Raw genomic sequence first — 15,569 nt, 5'->3', positions numbered from 1 at the left:
TTGTCAGGCAGAGTCTACACCAATTGCTATTCTGTATCTTGTTCCCAATTATCCATAAGCAATACTCCACATTGAGACATGTTTTCAAAATTATTTTCACAGCTACCTAACATTCCATTAAATAGATGTAGAGAATGTATAGGTGATTCAAATGGCCTCTAATTTTCTGCTACTAAGTAAAAACAGTGCTACACCAATCACTGTTGTATCCAAAATGTTTTACTTGAATTTCCTTAAAAGGACTCCCCAATATATGGTGCAAAAAAAGACATATAAGTACCAGTGATACTTAATCTCTCCCTGATTCACTCCACAATTTTCACCCAGAGCTAATGGGTATAAGTACATAAAAGAACACAGCAGGCATAGGTTAAGTGCTATCTTTTGAAAGGCCTGTGTGCAAAGAATTTCTACCTATCCTTAAGTGTGGTTCATTGTGCTTTCATTATCTGTACAATTTGGCATATGCCAATTTTTGGCATGCAGATGTGTCCCTCAAAAACACTCTCGAAATTTCCCCAGGTAGTCACATCACGTATGTCAAATAAGCTCTATGATGCTTCTTTCTTAAGTTCATGCCAGAATTCATCAAGATTCTACCTCTGCCTTTTCCCATTACAATCCAGCTGTGAATCCTTATATTACATCATTGTAATATGCCTCAGCCTGAGTACACTACATGCTGAGCTCCGTGAGTCCAGAGAGCAATTATCTGAACATGGAGGTGGTCCTGAGGACACTTGACAAAATGTCTACAGCACATTCTATCACTCCAAAATAGACAAATACGTAAACAGTAATGCATGATGGTCATGGTCTTAGGCAAGACCTGGTGATTGTTCAGCCATTGGAGACAGAGCACTGGTAAGTTAATTTAACACTTCTGCTCTGGGTCAGTATTTCAGAGATCTGAAATTGTTTAAAAACAAATCATTTTCAGTCTGGGGTTGCACCTGGAGGTCAGTATATCTCCTTACTCATGACACTGTAAGCTCCTATAGAGTATTTTTGACCGTATTGTTCACTGAAATATCAAATGCTTCAATGAGTACCTGAGATATAGGAAATTTTTGAATAAAGATTTCAAGTGAGTAAGTGTATTTTCAGCCATTCGCAAATTATAAATATTTCTCTAAAAAAGAAAACTAAATGTGAATCTTACTTAGCTCCATTGTTTAGTAACTCTCAGATTCAGTTTCCTTATTCCTAAAAGGAAACAAAATCTCTAATTTACTGGCATGAAGACCAATGCAACTCTATATGCATAAATTCTTTCTGGCATATAAAATAGACTTAAAAACTCAATAATATGAAATATAATTTTTACAGTTCAATAATTTAGTTAAAAGTATACAAACCAAGCTACTTTATAATCAGTCAAAAAAATAAGATCCTGTTACTGAAAAAGTACAGCTTTTGTATTTCTGCCTAATAGTAGATTTTCAAAGAGGATATATGGACACCTGTTAGGTGGCCACTGCAGTGATCCAGGTAAGAGATAACAGTAGCTTGGAGCAGTAGTAGATCAGGTCATCTAGGAAACAAAAAAACAGATTTGGTGATTTTGAAAAGAGAAAGGAAAAACTTTCTATATACACATGGATAGTAGTAACAGTCACTAAAATGAGTGATATTTCAAAGACCTTATTTGGGGGAAACACCAAAAGATTTTTTAAAATCTAATTTTGTTGTTATTATTAAGGTGTGGTATAGAGGGGTTACCATTTCATAAGTCAGGTAATGAGTAAAATTCTTTTAAAGCAAAATTACCACTTCCTCCGCTATCCCCAAGTTGCATAGTTCATTTTCCACGTAGTGTACGGGAATTTTTTAAAAATTTTTTTTTGCTAGTCCTGGCCTTGAGCTCAGAGCCTGAGCATTGTTCCTGGATTTTTCTCAAGGCTAGTGCTCTAACACTTGATCCACAGCCCCACCTTCAGCTTTTTCCATGTATGTGGCACTGAGGAATGAAACCCAAGTCTTCATGCACTCTATCTACCACTAGGCCAAACTCGCAGCCAAGTACAGAAATTTTTAAAGACAGCGTTTAAGACAATAACTAAGTTTCACCTTAGTTATTTTATTTATTTATTTTTGGCCAGTCCTGGGGCTTAGACTCAGGGCCTGAGCACTGTCCGTGGGCTTTCCTCAAGACCAGCGCTCTACCACATGAGCCAAAGCACCACTTCTGGCTTTGTTTGTCTGTGTATGTGGTACTTAGGAATCAAACCCAGGTTTCATGCATGCTAGGCAAGCACTCTACTACTAGGCCACACTCTCAACCATCTCCTTAGATCTTATTTATCCTATTTACCCAGCAGTATAGACTAAGACTCAAAAAAAGGTCTGTTCTTTTGGCAATAGTTCAAATGTCATTGAGCAAACAGCATGTGACGACAAAGAAAGAAATGGCACAAAGAAAAAACAGCTCAATATACAGAAAATAAGACTACAAACCAGGTAATTCCTGCAATCCTAGTTACTCAGGAGGCTGTGCTCTGAGGATCACCATTTGAAGCAAGCCCCTTCAGTAAAGCCCATGAGACTCTTATTTCCACTTGACCAGCAAAAGGCCGACACAGCAGCCTTGAGTGGAAAATCTAAAAGACCGCACCCAGGTCCTGAGTTCAAGCCCCAGTACACACATGTATGTGTACATGTACGTACATACATACACACACACCTTAAGCATTTCTTGAGATGTATAGTCACCAAGTTATGAAGATGCTTACATACAGCAATCACACATCTATATATCCAAAGGAACTAAACTCGGTATCAAAGACATCTGCACTCTCTTTTCAATGCTACATTAATCATAATAACCAAAATAAGAAAATGGGTATGAGAAGACCTGAAGGAAAGAAAATGTGTAATACACACACACAGACAATGAAACACTATCAGCCTTAAGAAATATCTTAGTAGGATAGTGATTTAGAGGTAGTGGGGATGAGAAAGATAAGGTGTTGGTCAAAGGGTACAAAGTTTCACTTAATGATAATGCATCATACATTTCAAAATAGCTAAATTTCAAAAAATAAGGTGATAGATGTTAGATTTATCTAATCATTCCATACTAATGCCAAAAATTAAAATGATTATCTACCAATTAAAATATTAATAAGATGCTTTCAATATTAATTGGGAAAATGCATATTAAAACCACAATGAATTATCACCTCACACACAGTAGAATGGCTGCTGTCCAAAAATTAAAAATCAGTGTTTGTAAGGATATGAAAATACTGGGCCCCTGTGTACTGTTGAAAAAAAATATAAAATGGTTGCTATGGAAAACAAGACACTAATAGCTTAAAACTAAAATTACCATACGGCCCAGCAATCCCACTTTCAGGTATAAATATTCACACACACACACACACACACACAAATTAACAACAGGGTCTCAAAGAGATAGCTGCACACACATTTGAAGCACTATTCACAATACTTAAGAGATGGAAGCAACCTAAAGTATCCATCAAAACCTAAGTGGAAGCTGGGTACCGGTGGCTCACCCTAGTATTCAGCAGGCTGAAATCTGAGGGCTATAGTTCTAAGCCAGTCTGGGCATAAAAGTCCCTGAAATGCTTATCTCCATTAACCATCAAAAAGCCTCAAGAGGTGGGATGAGTTTACATTCCCACCAACTGTATTGTAGGGTTCCTTTCTGCCATATCTTCACCAGTATCTGTTATTGTTTTCTGGATAATGGCCATTGTAACTGAAGTGGAATCTGTGTTTTAATTTACATTTTCTTTATAACCAGAGATGGTGAGCATTTTCTTTATGACCAAAGATGGTGAGCATTTCTTCATGTGCCTATTGGCCATTTTTACTTCTGAGAAGACTCTCTAGCTCATTGGCCCATTTATTAACTGGGTTGGTGATTGAGAGTTTAATTCTATATATTCTAGGTATTGGATCACTGAAGTACAGCTGGCAAAAATCTTCCATTCTGTAGGCTCTCTTCTTAGCTTGTTAGCTGTGTCCTTTGCTGTGCAGAATACCTCTTCATTTCTTGTAATCCCATGTCTTTCTTTATATCTTTCTTTAATTTGCTGTGCTTCTGGGTCTTTACTCAGAAAGATTCTGCCTGTGCCAAGGAGTCCTAATGTTTCTCCTACTCCTTTCTCTAATAGGTCCATGGTTTTGGGTCTTACATTGAGGTCTTTGATCCATTCTAAATGGATACTAATGCAAGTTGATAAAAATAGAGATCCAGTTTCAATACTCTACATGTGAATAACCAAGTTCCCCAGCACCATTAAAGAGGCTATCTTTCTTACAGTCTATGTTTTGGGTTACTTTATCAAATATTACATGGCTGTAGGAAAGCAATATGGAGGTTCCTCAAAAAACTAAACATAGAACTACCCTATCATCCACCAATCCCACTACTGGTCATTTATCCAAAAGATTACAAACTAGAATACAGAAAAACCATCAACACAACCAAGTTCACAGCGGCACTATTCACAGTAACCAAGGTATGGAATCAGCCCAGATGCTCTTCAATGGAAAAATGGATGAAGAAAACGTGGCATACATACACAATGGAATTTTGTGTATCCATTAGAATAGTATTGCATCATTTACAAAGAAATGTTAAGGACCTGAAAAAATTATTAAAAAATTATACTAAATGAAGTCATTCAGACTGAGACAAAGATTACATGTTTTCTGTCATGAGGAAACTAAAATTAGTTTATAAATATATAACTAAATTCTTTGGAATGTTGCAAGTGTACACAAATGGATTAACAGATATATCAAACACTTAAGAGAACTCAACAGTGTAATTCTTTAGAAAGGCTAAATAATTCACAATAGCCAGGGCCAGGAGTTTAGCCTAGTGGTAGAGTGCTTGCCTAGCATGCACAAAGACTAGAGTTTGATTTCTCAGTACCACATACATGGAAAAAGCTGGAAGTGGTAGTGTGGCTCCAGTGGGAGAGCTCTGGCCTTGAGAAAGCCCAAGAACAGTGCTCAGGCCCTGGGCTCAAGGCCAGAACTGGCAAAAACAAAAACAAAAAAAAACACACAGTAGCCAAGTTGGCCTACAAGAGACAAATGGATCAGAAACTAGAATTTTACTTATCTATCAGAAAGAATAGTATGTCCTTTGCAAGGAAATGGATGGACCTAGAACAAATCATGTTAAGTGAACTAAAGCCAAGCTCATAGAGACAAATGAAAAATGTTCTCTCATGTGTAGAGGAAAGATCTAAAATGCAACTGGGCATGACAACTAACTCAGGACTCTATGCATTTTCACACAGATTATAGGAGAATATTCTTAGGAGAGGAACCAAAAGCGTAACTCTTCTGAACATTTAAAATATCATTTATCAAATGAATTCCAGGAAATGGAAATATGATTTGTGGTTGTTATTTTTGTTACAGTTGCTTTTGTTTTTGGTGTTTGTGTTATTGTTGTTTTTTTGAGGGGGCAAAAGGGAGGCACAGGAATGAAGTCAGGGAGGGTGAACAAATGTAGTCATGGTATTCAATATACGGTAGATACTAAAAAAATGAAAAACTGGGCCGGGTGCAGTGGCTCACACCTGTAATCCTAGCTACTCAGAAGACTGAAATCTGAGAATCTTGGTTCAAAACCAGCCCTCGCACTAAAGTCTGTGAGAGTTATCTCCAATTAATCACCAGAAAACAATAACTGGTGCTGTGGCTCATGGATAGAGAGATAGCCGTGAGCCGAAGAGCTCAGGGACATCACCCAGGCCCAGAGTTCAAGCTTCATGACAAAAAAAAAAAAAAAAAAAAGGAACTGGGGAGTTTGGCCTAGTAGTAGAATGCTTGCCTAGCATGCACGAAAACCCAAGTTCAATTCTTAGTACCACACATACAGAAAAAGCCAGAAGTGATGCTGTGGTTCAGGGACAGTGCCCAGGCCCTGAGTTCAAGCAAGCCCCAGGACTGTCAAAATCGGAAGGGAGGGAGGGAAGGAGGGAGAGAGGGAGGGAAGGAAAAGAAGAAAAGTAAGGAAAGTGGGAGTGGAAGGGAGGGGTGAGAATATTCAGAGGAGTGACATTGATCAAGAGGCATTGCATTCATAAAGCCAGAAGTAGCTCAAATGGTAAATAAAGCCTTAACCTTATGTACTAAAGCTCAGGAACATTGCACGTGTGTATACACATACACATACACACACATACACATACACACACACACACACACACACACAAAGATAAACTTTGTTTTTTAATCAGGTCTCTACTACATAAAAACTACATGAGTTCTAATTAAATCAGAGTTCACTTAAGTATTTGTTTACGTATTATATTAAGTGATTAAAATTTAACATCTAACTAGTCAGGTTATATGCCTAAGCCTTCTTAAGTGCTATACAAAAATTTATAGGGTATGCAATATAGGCAAAATGATCAGGGAAGTGCTTTCTGTAAATACACACGGAGCTAAATGGACATTGTTATATACAGAGATGCAATAAAAACAAGTTCATTTGGATTCAATGACCAGTCTCCCTAACTTAAAATTTTAAATGTTAGTGTTGCACATATAATGTACCTAATCAAAAATGCCAAACTTTACTCCTGAAGTTAAAAGCTAAAGGTAGTATGTGTGATATCTGTGCAAGTATGATTCTATTTGTTGGCAGCTATTCTGTATGTTAAATATATTTTTGGGTCCCCAAGTGTGTAAGAGTTCTAAAATGCAAAGCCTAGGGGAAAAAAACAAAAACAACAAAAATCACCTCTTTTTTTTTCCAGTAATCCCTAAATGAGTTAAGCTCCTTATTGTAACAAGGACCTTGATAGTGCTGGTATAATGCTGGCAATCAAAATGGTTATACTAAAATGTGATTTGCAATGGAAACAAAAATACTTCTGTCAATTGCTAATTTGTTTTCAAAATGTTAACTCTGGATAGTTTAGGTTTGTCACTTACAGTTTGAATCCTTCTTTAAGGAATTTATGATCAAACTCATGTAAAACTACTCTAGTAAGTACATGTCTTTTTAATTGTTACAATCTTGGTTGTAGTTTTACATGTGGTAACATAATCGCAATGCTAAAACTAACCAAGGAGATTAATAAAACTGTTCTCTAGATTAATGTAGTATGTCAAGAAACTAAAGCCTTTATAAACTGTAGAGCATTACTCCAGAATGCAGATGATTTTCTTAATTTCTTAGGGTCTGTAGGAGACCAAATTTCTACAAAAGACTTGTTGCTCAATAGAGTAAAATTGGCTAGCTCCAATTATAACTCCAAGGGAACTAACTTTTGACCCTAAAATTAAAAAAAAAATTAAGTCATTCTATATGTAGTTACAAGACAGGGCATGGCACTAAAAATCAAAGTTGGTAAAAAAAATTCTATAGTCCTGGCTTTTTGAAACTATTAAATACTGAAAATCTACTTTTCTTAAGTTCTTGAAACAGTGTCAAATTCATGTAGGAGTAAAACAAACCAAAATAACTTACTCCTGTGAGAGACAAAAAGATTTAACACCATCCTCTTCTTGTCCAGGAAGCACTCAGCATTAAAGCAAAACATTGTTCATAAAGAATAACTGGTGAGTGGCATTCATATAGATATATTGTACTCCTAAACTAACAATTTGAATTGGAACTCCTCAGTGAAACTACTAAAAGATAAGTATTTAAAAAAGAATAATGAGTCTGGCACCAGTGGCTCATGCCTATAATCCTAGCTACTCAGGAGTCTGAGATCTGAGGATCATGGTTCAAAGCCAGCCAGGACACAAAAGTTTGTGAGACTCTTATCTCCAAATAACCACCAGAAAAACTGGAAGTAGCGTCATAGCTTAACTGGTAGGGCAATAGCCTTGAGCTGAAAAGCTAAGGGACAGAGCCCAGGCCCAGAGTTCAAGCCCTATGATCAACCAAAAAAAAAAAAAAAAAGAATAACAGACACAATCTTTACATCTGAAAACACAAATGCAGACAGACTGAAATTGTTACCATAGTTATCAACATAGTACACTGTTTCTGTGAATGATAGGTATATTCAACATGTTAAGTGGATCTTGTAATTCCTTAATGTTTTATGGTTCCTTTAAGAAAATCCAGCTATGGGGCCAGGAGTTTGGCCTAGTGGTTAAAGTGCTTGCCTAGCATGCATGAAGACCCGGGTTCAATTCTTCGGTACCACATACATAGAAAAAAAGCCAGAAGAGGTGCTGAGGCTCAAGTGGTAGAGCTCTAGCCTTGAGAAAGTCCAAGGACAGTGCTCAGGCCCTGAGCCCAAGCCCAGGACTGGCAAAAATAAAAAAAAGAAAATCCAGCTAACTTTTATTACAGGAAATACTATTTACTTGTAAAGGATGGTTTTCACCAATATCTCTTATAGTTCAAAGAATAACTTATGATAATAACAGATAAGAATAACTGATCATGATCATCTCCTGGTCCAGTCATGGTAGCCTGTCAAATGAACTTATAATACCTACTAAACTAGATATGGAAATAAATTGTTTTTTTTATACCAAGTAAAGCCAATGTTGCAGAAGGCAAGATATAGATGACAGACCACCAAGTCTGCACCTCTTTTAAAATAAAAGGAACCAAAGTTATCCAGACTGGAAATAAAGCAAGGTAAATGAAGAAACAGTGAAATTATTTTTAACAAATATTCAAAAGACCAGACTCATAAGTTAAAATCAGAAAATAAACTAAGAGCATAAAAACTTCCCTCCTACCAGCACTTTTCTTAATGCTAAATGAAATGAGATCCCAAGACAGGAAAAGGAATATCTACAACTAAAACTGTCTTATCCTTGGAAAAACCTGGGAACTCTGAGAATGAGACATAAAGAATACAAGGGCACAACTGCTAAAAAGAAATCCTAAAGCTTATCTGTGTTTTGGACTGGCCTTCATCAGGGCCTGTACCCACTCAAAACCAGAAAAGATTAAGGACTAGGAGTTGCTACAGCAGCAGTTCAAAAGGTATAAAAACTGGTATTCTGCTGGACACTGATGGCTCACACCTATAATCCTACCTACTCATGAGGATGAGAAATGAGGAACACTGTTCAAAGCCAGCCTGGGCAGGAAAATATGTAAGACTCTTATCTCCAATTAATTCACCCAGAAACTGGAATTGGCACTGTGACTCAAAGTGATAGAGTGCTAGCCTTGAGTAAAAATGCTCAGGGACAGGCCCAGGCCCCGAGTTCAAGCCTCAGGACTGACAAAACAAAACAAAGCACAAACAAACAAATGTCATCAGAGTCTATAACTGCCACTTCCACATGAGGAGCAAGAAATGTTTCTTTCCTATTTCTTTCATCTTTAAGTCTTATTATAGTAAAAAGCCTTGCTAATTTTTTTTAACTTCCCTGAATCAAGAAGGTTCTCTGTAGTAAAACAGAAACTTATACTATTTAGCCAAACACACATTATACAAATATGAAGTTACAAATTCTTGTAAATGGTAATTCATGATTCAATATATTTCTCAGTGTCCAGTTCACTGTAATCAGCATCATAGAAGGAAAGAGCTACATATATGTGTGTACATATACACATAAGTTATAAAGATTTTATTTGAACACAAATATAACTTATATTGGCTCTCTTTCGTTGCCAAAAATTACCTACGCAAATTATGTCTTTGAGACATTAAAGGCAAAACATCTCTGCTTTAATGTAGTAACCCTGAAATTCCTTATGGCTCACATATCTTGCCTCTAACCTACATTCCCTATAGAACTGACAATTTAAATAAACAAAGAAAGATAAAGACAGAAGAAAATAGTGAGAAAAGGTAAAAATGTAAATTCACCAAAAATTTCAAAACCAATTAAAGTACGAAATTTAAAAGAATAACTTTATAATAATAATAGTTATAGGATTAGATAAATCAGACTAAACTTGCTTAAGAAAAAGTTGTACTTAGTGAAAAAGAAAACCCTGCTTTTGGGTAGAAAAACATGACAATCTAGAAAAAGAAGGAAACTCTAGAAATGGGAGTCTGGTGTCTGTGGGCTTTCTCTTCCTCAGAGGCATCATTTGATTCAAGAACTAGTAATTGTCAGGTGGAGTTACTAAGCAAAACACATGACAGTCTTGGGCTAGACAGACAAAAATGAGATCCAGAGTTCATATTCTATATCATCTCAATCCTTAATGGTAGATTAAGAAAATCTGAGATTTTCTTTGCATGTATTTCTGCCAAATGTGAATTATCTACTCACATTTATCAATTAAAATATGAATTATCTATCACAGAAAGCTGCCATTTTTCTAGACCCCATACTGTTTCTATAGCTTTCATATAAATGCCAAAACATAAGAAAAATCAGGAAAAAATGCATAAATGAAAGATAAAACCCAGAAGGCACTTTAAAAACACAAACAAACCTAAGATGAGTTTGATGGTTTACTAAACATAGAGAGAATTAATGACTAGAAGATTGATTAGAAAAACACAAATTCAAAAATGTAATAGAAATAAAAGGATGGAAAAATACAAAAACAAAAATAAGACAAGGAATGTGAAAAGTCTGAACACACAACTGAAAGAAATAAGACAAGTGTGTTATGTGAAATTATATAGTCTGAGAACTCTCAAAAACAGGATGAGCCAGGTGTTATTGACTCACGTTCATAATCCTAATTACTCTGGAGGCTAAAAAATGAGGATCACAGTTTGAAATCAGCAAGGGCAAAAAAAAAAAAAAATCTGTGAAATTCTTATCTCTAAAAAACCAGCAGAGGAGGTGGGTGTTTGATTTAGTGGTAAGAGTGCTTGCCTAGCATGTACAAAGACCCAGGTTGATGCCTTGGTACCACATACATAGAAAAAGCTGGAAGTGATGCTGTGGCTCAAGTAGTAGAGCTCTATGTCTTGAGAGAGCCCAAGGAGAGTGCTGAGGCCCTGAGTTCAAGCCACAGGACTAAAAAATAAACAAACCCAGCAGAAAGCTGGAAATAAAACGTGTAGTTCAGTTGGTAGAGCACTAGCTTTCATAAGGGGAAAACCAAGTGAGAATTCAAGGTTCTGAGCCCCAGGATAAAGGAAAACACAAGTCACATACATGTACAGATATACATGTATGCATGTGTACACACAAAACCAGGATAAAAGTTCCCATGAGAACACCAATGCTATCAGAAAGAACTTGCTAGAATGGTACAATGTTACAGATCTAAGAAGTTCTACACATAACCTACAATGTCACAGATCTAAGAAGTTCTACACAAAACCTACAATGCCACAGATTTAAGAAGTTCTACACATAACCTACAATGTCACAGATCTAAGTTCTACACATAATCTAATAAAAAGGTCAATGACCAAAGAAATTTGGTTTGAAGGGCACAATTTGTTACATACTAAATGAAGATAACTGCCTACTTAGATTCACTGAGCACTCTAGTACTATAGAAACACTTCAAGAAAAAAAAAAATGAACCTAAGTGTCATAGAACACAACAATAATATGTGAATTCAGAAGGCTGAGGCAAGACTATTTCAGGTTCAAGGCCAGCCTGAACTACATATGAAGACATTGTCAGGGGACAAAACCAAAAAGATAAAGATGAAAGAACACATTATCAGAGGGGGAAAAAATATCAGAATTGTACAGATAGGTCCACATAAAGAAAACACTAAAGAGTATTTTTAGCTAGAAGAAAAAAACAGTCAACCCAGCTGGAAGTCTGGAGATGCACCAAGAACAAGAAAGGTAAATATATAGATAAATTTAAATGTCTTATAGAAAACATTGTATTATTCCATAGGCAGTTATAGAGAACAAAATTACCAAGTAATAGCATTTAAAGCGCAAAATGTATCATCAACATTTTCCAAAGTTAATGCATTCATTGAATGCTGGTGGCTCATGCCTATAATCCTGTCTACTAACGAGGCTGAGAAGTCAGGCCAGGCAGAAAAAACTTCAAGAGATTCCATCTCCAATTAGGAAAATGCTGAACTGGCAGTTTACATCAAGTGGGTGAATCTCAGCCATGAGCAAGAATTCAAGTATATGAGTTCAAATGCTGATACTAGCACAAAAGAAGGGAAGGAGGGACAGAGACAGACAGACAGACAGACAGACAGACAGACAGACAGACAGACAGGGACAGGGACAGAGAGAGGGGGGAGAGAGTGAGAAAGAGAGGAAAAGAGGAAGAGAGCAAGACAGAGGAAGAGAGCAAAATAGAAGAAGAGAGAAAGACAGAGGAAGAGAGAAAATGAGGGAGGGAGAGGGAGGGGGGAGATGAAGAGAGAAAGATGAAGAGAGAGAGAGGAAAGGAGGAAGGGAGAAAGGGAAAGGGAAAGGGAAAGGGAAGGGAAGGGAAGGAAGAAACAGAGACAGAAAGGACAGACAGAAAGAAAGAGGAAAGGCGGGAGGGAGGGAGGAAATGAGTTCATCAGGAAGAATACTGACTTACACTTTCATATATCTAGGAGGCATTATGTAATTTCTAAGTAATTAGGTTCATTTTATTTTATTTTATTTTATTTTGGCCAGTCGTGGGGCTTGAACTCAAGGCCTAAGCATGTTCTTGGGCTTTCTCAAGGCCACTTGAGTCACAGAACTACTTCTGGCTTTTTCTATGTATGTGGTACCAAGGAATCAAACCTGGGTCTTCATGCATGCTAGGCAAGCACTCTACTACTAGGCCAAACTCCTGGCCACAGGTTTGTTTTTTGTTGTTGTTGGTTTTTGTTTGTTTTTATAAGGCATCAGTAGCTCACACTTTTAATCCTAGATATTTGGGAGACTGACATTAGGAGAATCTTGGCTCAAGGTCAGCTTGTGCAGATCAAGGCCCAGGCACACACCTGGTCAAGAATAATAAGTGCAAAAAAGGGCAAGAAATAATACTCTACAGAATAGTGTTGTGCTAGTAAGAGACACAATAAAAGAAAGCAGAAAAAAATAAAGTTCAAGGCAACAACATATGTAGAAATTCTTAGGAATATCAAGTTAAACCTAAATTATCAGTAAGTGTATTAAATATCCATATTCATCTTTACTTCTAAAGGCCAAATATAAACAAACTTCTTAAAAATAAGTATTCTACTTACAAGAAATAACTAAAATATAAATCAAAGTTGTTTTAGCTTTTACTTACATTAATAAACAGCCGGTTGCGGTGGCCCACACCTCTAATCCTAGCTACTCAAGAGGCTGAGATCTTTGGATCATGGTTCAAAGCCAGTCTGGGCACTAAAGTCTGTGAGACTCTTATCTTTAATTAACCACCAGAAAAACCAGAAGAGGTCCTGTGGCTCAACGTGGTAGAATACAAGCTTTGAGCTAAAGATGAAGAGCTCAGGAACAATTCCCAGAGTTGAAGCTCCAAGACCGACAAAAAATAAAAATGAAATAAAAAGTTAATAAACATGCATGACCATTTGTTTATATGAATATTAAATAAACAGAGAGCTATGCAACTCCACCTATGAGAACTAGATTGCAACAGAATTGTGGAAGTTCATTCCAAGAGCACTGTCAAAAACTGGGTATTTTAAGACTGAACAGCAAAGAGGAAGCTGGAAGTTCTGAAATAGTAGTAGCAACATACAAAGTTATCCTAGAAAGTTTACCAAAAAGAACTGAGTAGTCACAGAGAAAGGTAGTAATAGTCCTTCCAATGTAATCACCAGCATAAAAGCCAAAAGGCCTGAATTTAACAGGATCAACCATGGAACAATTTAGGCCCTAGGATGTTAAGTGAAAGCTGACAGCTGAGTGTAACAGTAACAAATGTCAGCCTGCCAAAAACTTGATGTCTCAAGGAAAGGCAAGCAGGCATATGTCCCAAATAATACTCTGTAGCCCCACAAGCTACATACATGAGTGAGGAAAAGATTTCACTCAACTTTTCCAGTTAAATCATTAAATAAATGAACAAGTAACAACAATTCTCAAGGGCTGAGGACCCATATCCAGATTTACTATAATCTTAAGTATTTTCAACAAAACTTTGTGAGACATGCAAAGGAAAAGAAAAAGTATAAGGCACATTTAGTGGAAACAGACACAATAGAATCTGCCTATGAAAGGGCCCAGGCTCTAGATTCGGCTAAGAGCTCAAAGCAGCCATTATCAATAATTCAAAAAACAAACAAAAAAAAAAGCTCTTTAAAAAATTACTGGTGCTGATGATAAGAATAGAGATTTGAAGCCAGCAGGAGCAGGAAATTCCGTCAAATTCTTATTTCCAATTAACCACCAGAACACCAGAAGTGGCCCATGTCTCAAAGTAGTAGAGCATTATAACCTTGAATGATATAGCTCAGGGACAATGCAGCCCCGAGTTCAGGCCTCATTACCCAAACCTCCCAATACAGGAAGATGATAATGAAAGAATAAAAATTATTTTAAAAGTAAAATTTTTAAGAAATAATAAAAGGGTGCTATTGATCAAGACACATTACATTCATAAACTGACATGTTGAATGGTAATACCACTTAGGATAACCACTTAGGATAATAAACAGAGGTTGGGAATTTGGCCTAATAGTACAGTGCTTGCCTAGCATGCACCAAGACCCAGGTTTGACTCCTCTGTATAACATACATAGAAAAGCTGGAAGTGGTGCTGGGGCTCAAGTAGCAGAGTGCTAGACTTGAGGAAAAAACCCAAGGACAGTGCTCAGGTCCTGAGTTCAAGCCCCAGGAATGGAAAAAAAATAATAGTAATAATAATAAACATATAAATAACAAAAATTTTCATACTGAATTGCCTAGCAAGCAAAAGATCCCAAGCTCAAATACAAGATCCACAAGAGAAATAAAATACATAAAACCGTATTAATAAAAATCAAAAATGATTTTGATTTTTGCAGCACACATCAATATGTATAACAAAAGAGAGTAGGTTAGACATATGAACAAAAGTTCTACATATCACCATGTTAATATAAATTTTAAATGGATTCTGATAAGCTACAATATATAATTTAAACCCTAAAGCACTCACTAAGAAACAAAATTAAAATAACTTTTAAAGTACTTAAATATTTAAAATATATCAATAAAGAAGTAACAAGAGGACAAAGGAAGAAGAGACAAGCAGAAAACAAAACCAAAGTAACAGACATGGATCTAATAATAAAACTACATGTGACCAGATTAAACAATAAAACCACATATGACTAGATTACACCTGTAATCCTAGCTACTCAGGAAGCTAAGTGGTGAGGATGGAGATCAAAGTCAGTCAGGGGATGAAAATTCCTTGAGACACTTAAAACATGGGAGACACATTAGCCTTAAAAGTATAAAAAGGATTGTTTTGATTTGCATTTCTTTTATGGCCAGAAATGTCGAGCATTTCTTCATGTGTCCATAGGCCATCCTTATTTCTTCTTCAGAGAAGACTCTCTTTAAGTCTTTGGCCCATCTTTTAATGGGATGGTTGTTACTTTGGAGATTAGTTTTGGAGTGATTTAATTTTTTGAGCTGTTGATATATTTCAGATATGAGGCCTTTGTCCATTGTATGATTAATGAAGATCTTCTCCTACTCTGTAGGCTTTCCAGTTAATGTGCTAGCTATGTTAATATGTAATAGCAATATTAGTATGCTAGCAA

At 36.4% G+C, this 15,569-nt stretch overlaps 1 protein-coding gene across 6 annotated transcripts in view; it reads right to left on the bottom strand.

The window, feature by feature from the left end:
• The window catches only part of Tlk1 (tousled like kinase 1), a 121,824-nt gene that overhangs the window by 89,274 nt on the left and 16,981 nt on the right, over positions 1-15,569 (bottom strand). For 4 of the 6 annotated variants that reach the window (XM_090342654.1, XM_090342652.1, XM_090342656.1 and 1 more), the window contains exon 2: positions 1,464-1,534. The exons of the other annotated variants lie outside the window; for them this stretch is intronic. The gene's annotated coding sequence lies outside the window, so the exon portion shown is untranslated. The remainder of the gene's footprint in view (positions 1-1,463; positions 1,535-15,569) is intronic. 6 annotated transcript variants of the gene reach the window in all.

This window comes from Megascapheus bottae, chromosome 12 (genome assembly GCF_031878675.1).
Source record: "Megascapheus bottae isolate mThoBot1 chromosome 12, mThoBot2.hap1, whole genome shotgun sequence".
Lineage (NCBI taxonomy): Eukaryota > Metazoa > Chordata > Mammalia > Rodentia > Geomyidae > Megascapheus > Megascapheus bottae.
Note: the sequence above shows the minus strand (reverse complement) of the source record. Positions and strands in the feature narration are given on the sequence as shown.